This window comes from Heterocephalus glaber, unplaced genomic scaffold (assembly GCF_053883595.1).
Source record: "Heterocephalus glaber isolate CG9 unplaced genomic scaffold, H.glaber_assembly_v1.0 deba00000071, whole genome shotgun sequence".
Classification (NCBI taxonomy): domain Eukaryota; kingdom Metazoa; phylum Chordata; class Mammalia; order Rodentia; family Bathyergidae; genus Heterocephalus; species Heterocephalus glaber.
Window position 1 is genome coordinate 31,001,440 of NW_028258137.1, and position 14,424 is coordinate 31,015,863.

At 37.9% G+C, this 14,424-nt stretch overlaps 1 protein-coding gene across 1 annotated transcript in view; it reads left to right on the top strand.

Moving 5' to 3' along the window:
* Positions 1 to 10,382, top strand: part of LOC110349909 (uncharacterized) — a 62,286-nt gene extending 51,904 nt beyond the window's left edge. The window contains exon 8 of the mRNA XM_087192105.1: positions 7,605 to 10,382. The gene's annotated coding sequence lies outside the window, so the exon portion shown is untranslated. The remainder of the gene's footprint in view (positions 1 to 7,604) is intronic.
* Positions 10,383 to 14,424: the final 4,042 nt, after the last annotated feature.

Consider the following 14,424-nt stretch of genomic DNA (forward strand, 5'->3'; position numbering starts at 1 on the left):
TAAAAATACTATGGTTTACTACCTTGATAGAGTGTTTAAAATTCAGGCTATAGCACAATGCCTTATACTCGACATTGTATCGGATGAGTCTCCAAGTGTTAAAGATAGAAGGCAAATAATTGAGGAAAGGATGAGCCTCAAGGACTTGGAGCTCAAGGACTAAGATTTCTTCAGGAGGTGGAAAAGAAAATAAGCAATTTGGATGAAGACTTATTAAATTACTTTGAGATGGAAATAATTTATGACACAGTTTTAAACTGTTTTTGTAAAACACGGACCATCACACTTGTAAGCTTTTATAACTACAAAGCTTAAGCTTTTAAGGACAGTCTTCTAAATTACATAGCTTCTTAAAACCTGGGTGTGCATATGAATCACCAATGATCTTGTTAAAATGCAGATTTTCATTTGGTGGGGGGCCAGGACAGGACTGAGACTCTGTGTTTCCTATAAGCTGCCTGACCTAACAGCAACCAGGTTCTACAACACACAAAGCTCTTGAAATCCTACTCACCCGCCTGTACTACCTCCCCCGCTACCCCCGTGTATTCTCTCCTGACTTCTTTCTCCTCTTTCCTCCCTTCTCTTTCTCTTGGCATAGGATCAGAGAGTATTTATGTGTGTGCCTACACATGCTTTATATATGTCTTTATTTTCCTGCTTCCTAAAACATTGATTAAGAAATAGACCATTTTAATAGAAACCGCGATGCATTTCATGAAATACCATTGAGTACAAAAGTAAAACATTGACAAATTGATACTTTCTTGCTTTATCACGCTTGATTTAAGGAAATGAACCCAAAATGGGCTATGTGAATTGGAAATTGAGTTCAGCCACATTTAAATCATTCTCTTTTAAAATATTGGCAGTTGAGTGTGTAAGCCAATATTTATTTTCTAATCAAAGGTTTGTGGCAAATGGTTTATAAGGGAAAGAAATGAAGGAAGAATGCTTCAAAAATACTTCTAGTAAGAGAATTGGAAATAGGATATCTTATTTCTTTAAATACCAGATACAGACCACTAAAATCCTTCCTGCTCTGTGAAGAGGCAATGGTAGGCAAAACTGACCATCCTATGAAAGTGCAAGGCCAGCTCCTCTCCACCAGACATTACCATAAATATTTTTCTGTGGAAATAAGTTGAAGATCCTGCTACATTAGGGGAGAACCTATTAACAGAATGATTGTAGAGAGGAACCTTTAAGAAAAGCTTCCAAAATTCCATTATCTGAACTGTCACTTGCCACTTGGATTTGTCTTGGCACTATGTGTTTTCATGAATTACCCGAGCTGTTTGTTTTTCCTTTATCAGTCATCACCCTGTCAGCTGGGCCATTCATAACAACTTTTGGCAGCTCATCAGGGGAGTTCAGAGCTTGAATAGGACCCTATCAACTCTCACACCTCATTGTGTGAAACTGTTTACCAGCACTGCCTTTTTCTGTAAATATAACAAGCAGAGTCCTGAAAGGAAAGATGTGTGAAAACAAAATGGCCTAACCTAGTAGCAGCTGCCTGAGACAGCAGATCTGGGTTGACATGATTTACAAGTCCTGCGTTTCTCTTCCTCAGCTTAATCATACCTAGTATCTGGCCTTAAAGTTCATGCATGCTGGTTAATTAGACAGCATTTAATTTGACTTCATATTTGTGTCAGTTGGATGGAAGTGAGACTTTGTAATTAGGAAGTACAGATCTGTTTCTGTCACAATTCAGCTCCCTCACCCTAATTTAATCCTCACATCTACAATATTTTCTTCCAGTAACAAGGTGGCCCATGTGACACAACCACCAACAAGTGACTCTGTCCCTGGACAGAGTTTCTGCCAGATTCACCCATCAGAAATAATTTTCTATTTGAAGTGAATGTCAATAATCCTCTACTGATGCTAATATCATCAGCCTGCAAATGGTACACATTTCTCTAAGCCTTTATTTTTATCAGTTACATAGGCACAGAGTTTTAAGAGCCAAACAGTTCTAGTTTTATGGGGGAAAATAACAGTCTAACCAGTTTTCCCTCCCTGGAGAAAACCACTTTCAGCTCTGTGGCAGATTATTTAGAAAATAATTTCGCAGTAAGAAATATATTGATTCACTTTGCCTTCTTTGTGTGTGGTGCTGAGAATGAAATTCACTTTGTCTATTTTGGAATGTTATGTAACGTAGAAAGTATTGCAACTTGCTTCTTTCACTTACCAGTGGGAATTTTTATAACTGTTTTTAAATTAAAGGTATCCTTTACATATAGTGGAATGTACAATTATATTAAATATACAATACAGTGAGTTGTAGTACAATAGTCTCCATTTTCTGAACTTTTGCTTTTCACTGTTTAAATACTGACCTTCAACTGTGGTCCAAAAATATTAAATGGAAAATTCTAGAACTAAACAATTTATAAATTTTAAATAGCTTCTATTATAGTATATTGTTATAATTTTTCTATTTTACTAGTAGTTACTATCATTAATCTCTCACTGTGCCTGTTTAATAAATTAAACTTTATTGTAGGTATGTATGTACAGGCATAAGCAGGTCAGATATCCATTTAAACTCTTAGCTTATATCCCCCATACGTAAGCAGGGCTACTGGACTTGAATACATCCATATAACTGACCACCAACCAAGATAGGGCATATTTCCATCACTTCAAAAAGTTCACTCTTGTACTTTTTAGTTGGTCCCCCTTCATGAGTCCCTTGTCATCACAGGTAAGATTTAAGCATCTTTTACATGGAACCATAGAGGAACTACTATTATGTGTTTGGCTTCATTTGCTTCTTTCTTTCTAACTTGTATGCCTTTATTATTTTTTTCTTACATTATTGAGTTAGCTAGGACTTTCAGCATGTTAAATAGAGACAGAGAAGACATCTTGTTTCTGAACTCAAAAAAAAAGCATTCAGTATGGTATTTCACCATTAAATATGAGTAAAGTCATTGGGGCTTGGAGTTTTCTCTTTTTTTGAAACATTTTAAGATTATGAATTTAATTTTGAGAATTAATGTAAAGTTATTTGGATTTTTCTGTTGTCTCTTGATAACTTTGATAAGATATATTTTTTAGGAATTTATCCATCTGTACTAAGCTGTTGAGTTTAGAGGCATAAAATTAATTACCCTGTCTTCTTAGAGAATTACATGCTTTAATACATTGTAATAGCCTCTTCCACTGGTAGTTTTTCTTGTCTGACTTTGATATAAATAAAGTTGCTTCAACTTTTTCTTAATTTGTGACTGCATGGTATAATTTTTTCCATCCTTGTAAACTATTTATATCTTTATATTTAAAGTAGGTTTTGTAGACAGTAGTATTTGGGTCGTCCTTTACATAATAGTCTAACAGTCGCTATCTTTTTATTAGTGTGATTTACATTTAATTTGGTTGTTATGATCAAATTAAAATCTCCCATCTAACTAGCTGCTTTCTACATGTCCTATTTGTTCTTTTTTCCTTTGTTTAGCCCCCTTTTTGATTGAAATTTTTTTTAATGAGGCAGTGTTACCTCTGCTATTAGATTACTATATATACTATTTTAAACAAATTTAGGAGTTGCCTTAGAATTTTACCATGCACATCTTATTTGATGAAAGTCTACTTTCAAATATTATTTTGCTTAATACTAATTTAAGAACAGTAGATTACCAATTCCTCACTTCCATTCTTGCCCTATTGTTGTCAAATATTTGCTCTTAATATATATTAAGAATATATAAAACTACTATGTTTTCTTTAGATAGCTATCTTTCAGAGCAACTAGATATAAAAGGTAAGTTTAATGTTTATTTTAATTATTCTATTCCCAGTGCTTTTAATTTCTTTATACGGATTCAAGTTCTCATCTGCTATTATATTCCTTCTTTCCAAAGAACCTTAACATTTCTAATAGCATGGGTCTCCTGGCAGTGGGTTCTCTCGGATTTGTTGTTGCTATTGTTTTCTGCTTTGGGCCTGAGAAAGTCAGTATTTTTCCTTCTTTTTTGAAAAGTATTTTTGCTGGATTTTAAAATCTGGATTATCAGGTTGTCTTATTCCATTTCTGTTGCTCTAAGAGAATACCAGCCACTAAGCGATTTATAAAAAGAGGGGTATGTTTTGGCTCATGGTTCTAGAGGCTGGGAAGTCCACTACTGGGCCAGTGCATCTGGTAAGGGTCTTGTGCTGCTTTACGGTAAAAAGCCAAAGTGCAAGCAGGCACCTGAGGAAGAAAGGTAACATAAGAGGCAGTCTTCTCTCACAATAGCTAATCCAATTCTGCAAGACTCTGGGAGCTTACTTTCTCCTGCAAGATATCATTACCCCATTCCTAAGGGCTCTATGCCCATATCTCAGATACCTCCCACTAGGCCCCATCTCCCATATTGTCAGGGACTGAGCCCCAGCATGAATTGAGGGGACAAATCATGTTCAAAACATAGCACAAATTCTTGCTGTTCAGCAACAAAGACAACATTCAAATAACTTCTGGCTTGCATAGTTTCTGATAAGAAATATACTCTATTTCTTACATTTAGCTTTTAATTTCTCTGTATGAAATGTGTCTTTTCTCTACTGGCTGTCTTCTCAATTTTCTCTTTGCCTCTAGTTTTATGTGATATGATCATAGTCTGGGGGATCCTTAGAGGGGAGGAATTTATTTTACTCAATGTTCCTTAAGTATCTGGGAACTGTGATTTGGTATCTATCATTAATTTTAGAAAGTACTTATATATTATTTCTGATCTTTCCTGCCTGTGATGCCAGGTATAGCTTATAGGTTGGATCTATTGTTATTGCCCACATATCTCTTAGGTGCTCTATTGTATCTGGCCCCAAAACACACAATCTAACCTCCATTGTTCTGTAATCAGCACCAGAACTGTCCTAGATCCAGGTTCTACGTATGTGAGAGTCATACCAAAGAAATTTTGTTGCTGTTTTCTTCTCCTCTCTTATTCTCCAAATTCTGTGGGTATACCCTTTATACGTTTTTCCCTCACTGTGTTTTAGTGATCTTTGAAGGAAGTAAACATGAGTGTGTTTGTGGAATCTGCCATGTTTATCTGAAAGTCAAAGTTGAATTTAATTTAAGTCAGCATAGTGATTATAAGGATTAAATTTCCTGATGTCTTTGAGATAAATTAATCTATTGTATCTTGTTTCTAATTTTAAACAAAAGTTTCATACCTAGAAATAAGAGTTACAGAGTCACAAATAAGAATAGCTAACATTACCCTATATTATTATGTGCCAGTGTTGTAAATGCTGTTCTTGTATTAATTAAATTATTGCAGCAATTTCTCTATATAAACACCCTTATTATCTTAATTTTTAGAGATGATAGTAAACTGAGTCACAGAAAGATTAATTTGTCCAAAGATACAGAAACAGAAAGTGACAGAACCTGGCATCTTAACCACTATATTTCAACTGCCTCCAACATTTGGAAGGTAATGGTTTTAGGTAATTTCTTTGCTTTGTATCTGCAATCCTTCATGTGTTACCAGTACTTCTCCAATAATCTTAATGTGTTAAGTAGTAAGTACATATTTAGCTCTGTTATGTGGCCAGAACTGTTTTGTTCACTCTGGAGGTATAAGGAAATTTAGCAGAGCTATTTCTTTTTTAGAGTTTACACTTTCCAAAGAAAATCCCTCAGAAATCTGAAAATAAATGTTATAGTGCAGGGTGGTATCACTACTCAGGAAAAGGAAAGCTGAGTTTGATCTGGATGCCCAGAAACAGTGGAAAACAAAAATTCAAGAGTTCTGTCAGTCTCTGGATTGCTCATGCTGCTTTTTCACCTCTCTCTGTACTTCTGTTTTGTTTTGTTTTGTTTTGTTGGTACCGGGGATCAAACTTGGGTCCTTGCGCTTGCGCGGCAGGCAGCAAAACCACTGAGCTAAATCCCTGGCCCTGTACTTCTGTTTTTGCAACCTAGTTCTTAGCTGTGATACTGTTGATACTTCTACAAAACAGAGTAAGAAAGTTGTTTTAAGCTCAAAAGGTCTTTCTAAAAGTTTAGAGTTCGTAGGCTCAAATTCTTACTAAAACTCTAGGAAAATATCCTAGTTATTTTATTCTAGTTATTTTCTTTCTCCATTGAAATGGTTAACTAAAAATTAGCATGCATTCGTATTAGGCATTCCCTAGTATTTCTGGAACATCTGTGAGTCAACAGAGGGTTTATAAATGCAATTTTATCTTTAGATTGGTTAGCATAGTGTCTGACTCCTAATAGGCATCTCCCAAATATTTATCCTCACTGACAGTGAGTGAAATTAAAGGAACACTTAGATGAATCTTTTTATAAGCAATAAATCCTCATGGGTTTGTATTTTAATTTGAAGAACAGTGCACATCAACATATCCTAAGAGGGAAGTTGTCATCAATTTGATTTATTATCCTTGGCTAAGAGCTATGCAGAATCAAGAAACTGGACCTATTCATAGCTGAGACTATGTCTTCCCCAGTGCAGTACCTGGATGGAAAAATGGATCAGTTGGAGTCTAGATTGATGCAAAAGGAATTCGAGGTGCTATTTAACATTCTATCTTAAAACCAGATTCTCATTAAAACCAATAGTAACTAAAGAGTAGTTATTCAGGAAAAACGTGATAATGTAATGGTCAGACTTTGTACTTTGCAGACTTAGGATCAGGTCCCTTCCTTGCCATTTTCTAACTAGATGTGTCTAGCTTAAGAAAGTTGCCTCATTTCTCTAGGTCTCAATTTCCCAGTCTTCAAAATATTCCATATCAAGAATTTATCTCATGACCAACTTCAGTAAGTGCTAGTTAATAATGATGAATAATTATTGCTGTACAGAGACTTCACAGTTGAGACTGATCTATTAAATATTTTAATAAAAATGCAGAAACCTAATGAGAGGTGTCTATATGCTTACTAGATTTCTCTTTCCTTGCTTTAGGAATTTGGAGTGACATGTTTGACAGTATGGCTTTGTGGAAAGAGAAGGGAAGAGGACTAGAAGTCCTTCCCACTTTTAGGAAAATGCTCTCCACCAGGGATGTGTGCTAACAGGATGGCCAGGACCCATCCTATCTGCTGATGAGGAAAACAGATGGAGACAGTAGTTTATGACAGTAACGCGTTCTCATCTGTCAGGTGTCTGCTTGCTGATATCCTCTAAAGATATGGTGTTCAGCAATTCCTAGAAATGGTAACAACAATAGCACTTATATATAGCTCCTTTTACCATTTTCATAGGACTTCCACATGCACTATCTATTCTAATTTTCACCACAATGTTGTGAGAAACCAGAAGTACATTTTATCATTCCTATTTTATAGATGAGTATACATATTTTGAGAAGTGAAATATGATGCCCAAGGTTACTTGAGTACTCACTAATCAACCCGGGGCTTGAACCTAAGTCGTAACTCTGGATTCATTACTCTTTTTAATGTTTTCAATAAACTCAGAAATGTTTTTGTTCTACCGAATTTATTTATTTTTATTATCAAGTGTGCTTGGGTGCATGCAGGCTAGACTTTTAAAAATCTGTGCTTATAAGATAATTTCTTACTCAGCTAAAGTAGCTAACAGAGCCAGCCTGATTTTTAAACCTTTTGTGTCTTTTTGGTCCAACAGGGAACAATGTTTGTGATGCTGCTACAGTAGACCTTTGATGATGTCAATAAGGAGACATCCCCACTTTCTTTGGTTAAAAGTCTCAGAGACTTTAAGGATCGCTGCCTGCCAAGAAGAAAGCATGGTGAACCACAAGCTGTTGCTATTTCACTGAACCACTCCACAGATGGTCCATGGCTGCTGAGCAGAGTGAACCTCAGGATAGACTGCACTGGTCCCCGACAAGGCCACCCTCACCAGCAGATGAGGTGTTAATGGATTATTCCTGGTAATGGGTTTCCCTTCGTCTCTTTATTAAATTCCAAGCTGTTACCTAGACTACATCCCACTATATCTAATTAATGTACTAATCAACTTTGTTTTGAATGGAAATGAAGAAAATCTGTTGATACTCCTGCTGGCAGAATAAGAAATATGCCTACTGTGGAGTATCTTTTTCCATTATGAAGAAAATTTAATCTCTGTCATCCTCAAAAGTGAAAAATTATTTTGTAGTTGGATTCCTGCTTGTATGGCTTGGGGTTATCCTAGTTTCCAAGTGACTATTTGTTTCAGAAAGATTCTCTCCAGAAGCCATTCATAAGGCTGTTAAATTCTTTAATAAAGAATTGGAAGCCAAATTAACTAGGCTAGAAACACGGATAATCAGTTGGCAGTAGACTGATGTCCAGCCCCCTGAATTTTTAACTGCTGCAGAACTGAGTGACCCAGCTGTGGGTCCCACTCCAAGTCTTCCAATCTGAGAGCAGCCACCATGCCATCATCTCACTCTGTCCTCCAGTTGTCTTGTGTATCTCCCAGCATCCATATGTGTGATCCCTCCACACAGCGATGCCCTCTGATGACATATTGAGCATGACAGCCATGAGAGCCATGAGCATGTCCCAGCCACTGTGCTATACCTTTAAATCTTCTGTTCCAATGACAACCATTTGAAAATGGGAAGAATAATCCCATTTTTCACATTTCAAAATAAGACTTTGGATAGAATATGTATCTTGTCTGTAGCCACACAGCTACTAATTGGTGAAGTAAGGATTTTTGTCCACTTCCTACCCAAACCCCAGCCATCAACTCTGTCATCTCTATTAAGATTCTGGCTTCCCTAAATAAATACATGAAAAAATGTTCAACATCACTGGTCATTCGAGAGATGCAAATGAAAACAAAGCTGAGATTCCACCTCACCCTGGAAAGAATGGCTGCTATCATGAAATCAACCAATAACACATGCTGGCAGGGCTGTGGGGAAAGAGGAACCCTGCTCCACTGCTGGTAGGAGTGTAGACTGGTGCAACCACTGTGGAAATCAGTATGGAGATACCTCAAAGAACTAGGACTGGAAGTCCCATTCAACCCAGGTATTCCCCTGCTGGGGATCTACCACAAAGAATTAAAAGAATCATACCACAGTGATATATGTGCACCCATGTTCATAGCAGCACAGTTTGTAATAGCTAAAACTTGGAAACAGCCCAAATGCCCATCAACTGGAGATTGGATAAAGAAAATGTGGGTTTTTTTTTATAAAATGGAGTATTACTCAGCCATAAAAAATGAGAAATTAGAGACATTTATAGCTAAGTGAATGCACATTGAGGCGATACTCTTAAGTGAAATAAATAGGACACACATGTATAAATTCCGAATAGTTTCTCTGGTGTGAGAAACTGAAAGTGTAAATAAGGACTAAATGTATAATAGGTCATGTGAAATAGAAAGAAAAGGGGCAAAGGGGAAGGAAGTGGGAGGACTAGGGGAAAGGATAGAAGGGAATGGGATTAATATGAGAAAATGGAAAAATAGGAACAAAATCTTTGTAAATAGGGAGGACTGGAGGGGTTGAAGGGAGGGCTGGGCAAGGGTGAAAAACAAGAACCAAGAGAGACTATGTAAAGGTCCACATTTCCAATGATGAATGTCATTACATTGTATACCTAAAATGTACCAATGATTAGAATGAATAATCGATAATGTAAAATAGGAAGAAAAGATCCAAAGGGGTAGGGGTAGTGGGAGGGGCAGGGGAAAGGAAAGAAGGGAAAGGAAAAATGCTGAGAAATGGAAAAAATGGAAATAAAGTCTTTGTAAATAGGGAAGGGTGGAGGGCGTGAAGGGAGGGCTAGGAATGGGGAAAAAATAAGAACCAAGATGCATTATGTAAAGGTACAATTCCCAATGAGAAATGTAATTGTGTTGTATACCTACAATGTACCAATAAAAGAATTTAATTAAAAAAAAAAGAAAGAAACATATACCCTAATTGAAAAGAATAATCCAAAAAAAAAAAAAAAGATTCTGGCTTCCCTGAAGCAACTGTTACAGGCTGGAAGACATGGGCCACAGACAACTTTTAAATATGAAATGATAATTCTTTGCCTACTGAGATTCTTTTTTTAAAAAAATCCACAGGAAGAGTGCATTTATATATTTATTTAACATTTATGTGCAATGTCTACATTTACAAAGTGTTTTACAGTGTAATAGAATGGGCACAAATTTTTTATCTGGGCACATAATTGTCTTTTCTTTCATATTCATTTGTTCCTTTGATTTAATGTGTTTTCCATTTGGTCTTCGGAGATCATGTACAATGGTGACAAATTTAGAATAATAATAAAAGATTATTTTATATCACTCATAAGGAAAACTGATTAAAGCCATGCATGTCTCTACTCTGTATAAATATTATGCAAGAAAGCATTATATTGTTCCCAGAATATTGTCTGTAACATTAGCTGTACTAAATTTAAAAATATACTTACCTCTCCATTGTCATTTTGTGTGTGGTATTTACTTTCTTCTTTCCAGGCAGTTGGGATGCTCGATCTTTGGGGTAATAAACTCCTGTGAGCCTCCCTGATACTCTACTGCTTTCTCTGTTGATCATGGGGCACAGATCCTTTGCAGAGCATTCACACTGGTGATTCACTCCTTCCTGGGAAAGCTATGCCCAGATGGTCACAGGCTGCTGTACCTTCCTCAGAAGATCCCAAAGAACTTCCCTGCCCCATGTGTCCTAGCATTTTCTCTCTTCTCTGTTCCTCAGCAGGGAATATGTTGTATTAAAAACCCTAGAGTTTCAGATTTGGTGAGAAAATATTTTAAAATATATTGGAAAACCAATATTTTGTCATTTTCAAGTTGCATGATAGGTTTTTTAATGCACCTCTTAAAGGACATCTTTAGTGTAAAGTATTTTCAAGGTGTGTGGTTCACGTCCTGTCTTGTCAGGGGTTCGGATTATTACCACAGCGGGGCATGCAAACTATGGCCAGGGGGAAGGACCTCTATTTAGTCACTTTCTGGATCCCAGATGACTGTGTGTATAATCAGTAAATTAAAAGTTACTCTCAAAACTTATTTTCATCATTCATTTTTTTCTTTAAACATTACAGTGGGGCATCTACCTAAACTGTGGTTTAGAAGAGGAAGTGTGGAAGAAGGCTCAGGGTAGTCAAGTGCTGCTCAACTCAGGCTGCACATTATTAGTAATCCTACCAGTGGGGTCAACTGAATCAAAATCTTAGTGGGTGGAGCCCGGGCACTGGCACTAGTTTTTAAATGTGGTGAATTATCAGATATGCAGCCAGAAATGAGATCCAGGGCATCAGAGGCTCCTAGATGCCCACTCCTAAGAAACATGAGTGCCCCACGTAGCAGATGATAGCCCCTTCCAGGCCCGAGTCATCTGAGTCTCACCCAGCTCCAACTGAACTTAGAGCTCAGCATCTCCCCCTCCTCCTGTCGATGTTTCTGAAATGTCTCACTATCTTTCACACAGCAACCAAAGAGCCTAGTGCTGCCACCAGGAGACCTCTCCTGTCTCTGTTTCCTGTTTGTCCTTCAGCTGCCTTCCAGGGAACTTTGGCTTGCACTTCAGCCTACTTATCTAGTGTCTGGCTACTGTGGCTTAGCTCGTGCCCTCTCTTCACAGATTCAAGGCCTTGTCCCCCATACCCTGAGCCACCAGCAGGGGCGCTGCTTCAAGCAGGTTGAACCACCCAAGACTCACAGTGGAGTCTCCTCCCAAGTCCCTGAAGCCTGGAAACTCCCGCTGCTGTCAACTCCCCTGAGAGGCCAGTCTCTTTGAACATGGGGCCCTCCCCGAAGCATTTGTTCACTTTTTTGATTCATAGAGAAATCAACCCCACCTCTTTTTCGAGAGGCCATGCAAAGCCTCATGGGGCCTGAATGCAGAGAAGGGGTGAAAAATGGAGGCCATTAATGCAATCAGTCAACCACAGATGGGAAGCAAATAAAGGAGATGATGAAGCATTTCTGGGAAAGAAGGAAAAATAGTGGGAACATCAACTAGACAGGGAGTTTCTTTGAAGTGAAAATACTGTGTGTCTGGTGACAAAATAACAATCATGTTGCCGTGAAACATCCAGAAACTTGACAACTTGTGAAAGGTGTAAGAAATTACTTAAAGTTAATAACTGAAACTTCACAGTGCTGCTCACAAGACTAAAGTAGGGAAGGGGACAGGCTTGGTTTGGTGCTGGCAAAGGTTAGTGGATCCTATGCAGAGTTGCATCCCCTCAGGGTGGGTTGCTTTGCTGCAAGTGCTGGGACTATGGGAAGCCTTCCTAGACTTATTGGCACCAGTACACTAGAATTTTTACTCACCAATTTGTTTCAGGGACAGGAGCTGATCTCCTCCTCTTCAGGCACCTGGGTAGATTGCATCTTTGAAAGGTAGATGAAAGTGTCACATAGTACCTCCTCATTGAAGCAATTAAGAGCAGTGCCTCTATTTTGATGCTTTTCTTTCCTTCCTATAGACCACATATTGAGATAGTGACATTAAAAGGTGGAGGAACCTTGGGTCCCTCAGTGACTACAAACAGCACAGTCATCTGCTAGCCCTTACTGGATGTGGAACATGAAAGAAACGTTAAGCCACTGACCACCAGGGTTTGTTTTAAACTACAGCAGAGTCTGGTCTATCCTGAGGTCTTTGACCATAACTGTGCCTCAGTGAAACCCTCTGTAATTCTCATTTGCAACCTGGTAGATGGAAGCAATTTTTCCTTTCATCACTGAGGGTAAAAGTTTTGGCATTACCTTCTTACACTATATAATATATGCACACACCCATATACTAGGATTATACTTCCTGAAGTCTAAGCAGGTAGACATAAGGAGATGGAGGATGAAAGATAACACATATTTGTTCACTTCCTATTCTATACTAGGCACTGGGCTAGAGGTTGTGCATGTAATCAACCTTGAACAATAAGGTCAGAGGAGTTTGATTTTTATACTACAGAAAAGGAGGCAGAATTCAAATGAGGTTAAATTCTTTTCCTGCATACCTAGTAATATCACAACTGGCACCTGAACTCAAATTTTTCTGCCTTCACAACCATGTTCTTTCCTGTAACACAAACATACATACAAAGAATGAGCTTTTAACCCTTTCTAACTTGTTAGTATCTTCTGCCTAGCCCCAATCCCTTTAGAAAACATTTTAGATAAATCTACCCACTATTCAAAGTTATTATTGTTATAATGATTTTGCTCTTTCATTTTACCAAGATTTGTTTTTACTGACCTTTGACACATGAGGTGCTACAAATCTGTGCATTTATTTAAATTCCAACCAAACACCCTCATGCTTGTTTGAAGTCAGAATACCATCGCCAGGATCTCTGAAAATATTTCCACCCTGCCTATAGGCTTTAAAAAGTGTGAGGCTTTCCCTGTATGATGGTGATGTTAGAGGGAAATAAAATGAGAAGTAATGGCAACAGGTTTATTAATGAACAAGGGGAGATTGAAAGCCATATTGAATTCACAGAGGCCCTTTGGTTCCTAAGATATTTTCAACTGCCATTGCCATACTATTTGGAACCTTGTGAAGCCTCACTTTGAGAAAAGCCTCAATGACTCTCAGGGCCTCAGTAAAACAAGATAAGATTACAATGCAAATTTAGGACTCATCCTTCTACCTGCACATGGGATAAGTCACCTGGCTTTAGAGTGCAGCTGGGCCACTGTGCTCAGAGAGGGTGCAGGGCGTGCCATGCCTGTGCTTGCAGTCTCTGACTCAAGACATGACTTCTCAATGGAGAGCCGAGGCTGTTCTCGAGTGTAACAATATTAATTATCAAGTCACTTTAAAACACATGTGATGTATGTGTGCATTTATTTCACAGGAATGGTATAAAGATTAAATACTTAATGAATCCATTTTTCATATCAGGGATATATTTTCCCTACACCCAAATATATCTCTCCCTCCTGTTTCTCATGAGAAATATAGCTATCTTTATTATGTAACCAGTAATATATCATTCCTTCTAAGCAGGGTCTAATTTTAGCAACATGATAAATGGCCCAGAAATGGATTCCACTGCCCTCTGCAGAAAGGAATATATATCAGACCTGCTCAGGTGTGTGTCATTTCTTTATATTGGGAGATTCCAACTCCCCAGGTGGCAGCCTGGGTTTTTCTCACTGATAGCTCCAAGTTGTGTCTCTGTTTGGCTGTGTAGACACCATTAGGAAATGACCATGCGTGAACAATAAGCAGATTGCTATCTCGGCCGGGGAGGTAGCTGTCTCTTCTGTGCCCGAGTGTATTGCACCAGCTAGAAAATGACCAGTGAAGTGTTTTTTCTTCTGTTCATGCATGAACAGGATCTGTTTGTGTAGGATTACACTCAAGTGCCTAGCTGCTTTCTCCCATTATTTTTCTCATTCAGTCTTTAAGCAAAGATATTTCTCTGCAAATGAAGAAATCATTCCACTTAGACTAACACCAGGAAGACTCAGTAACTTGATCTTTCTTGAACTCCCATGGATAAAACTT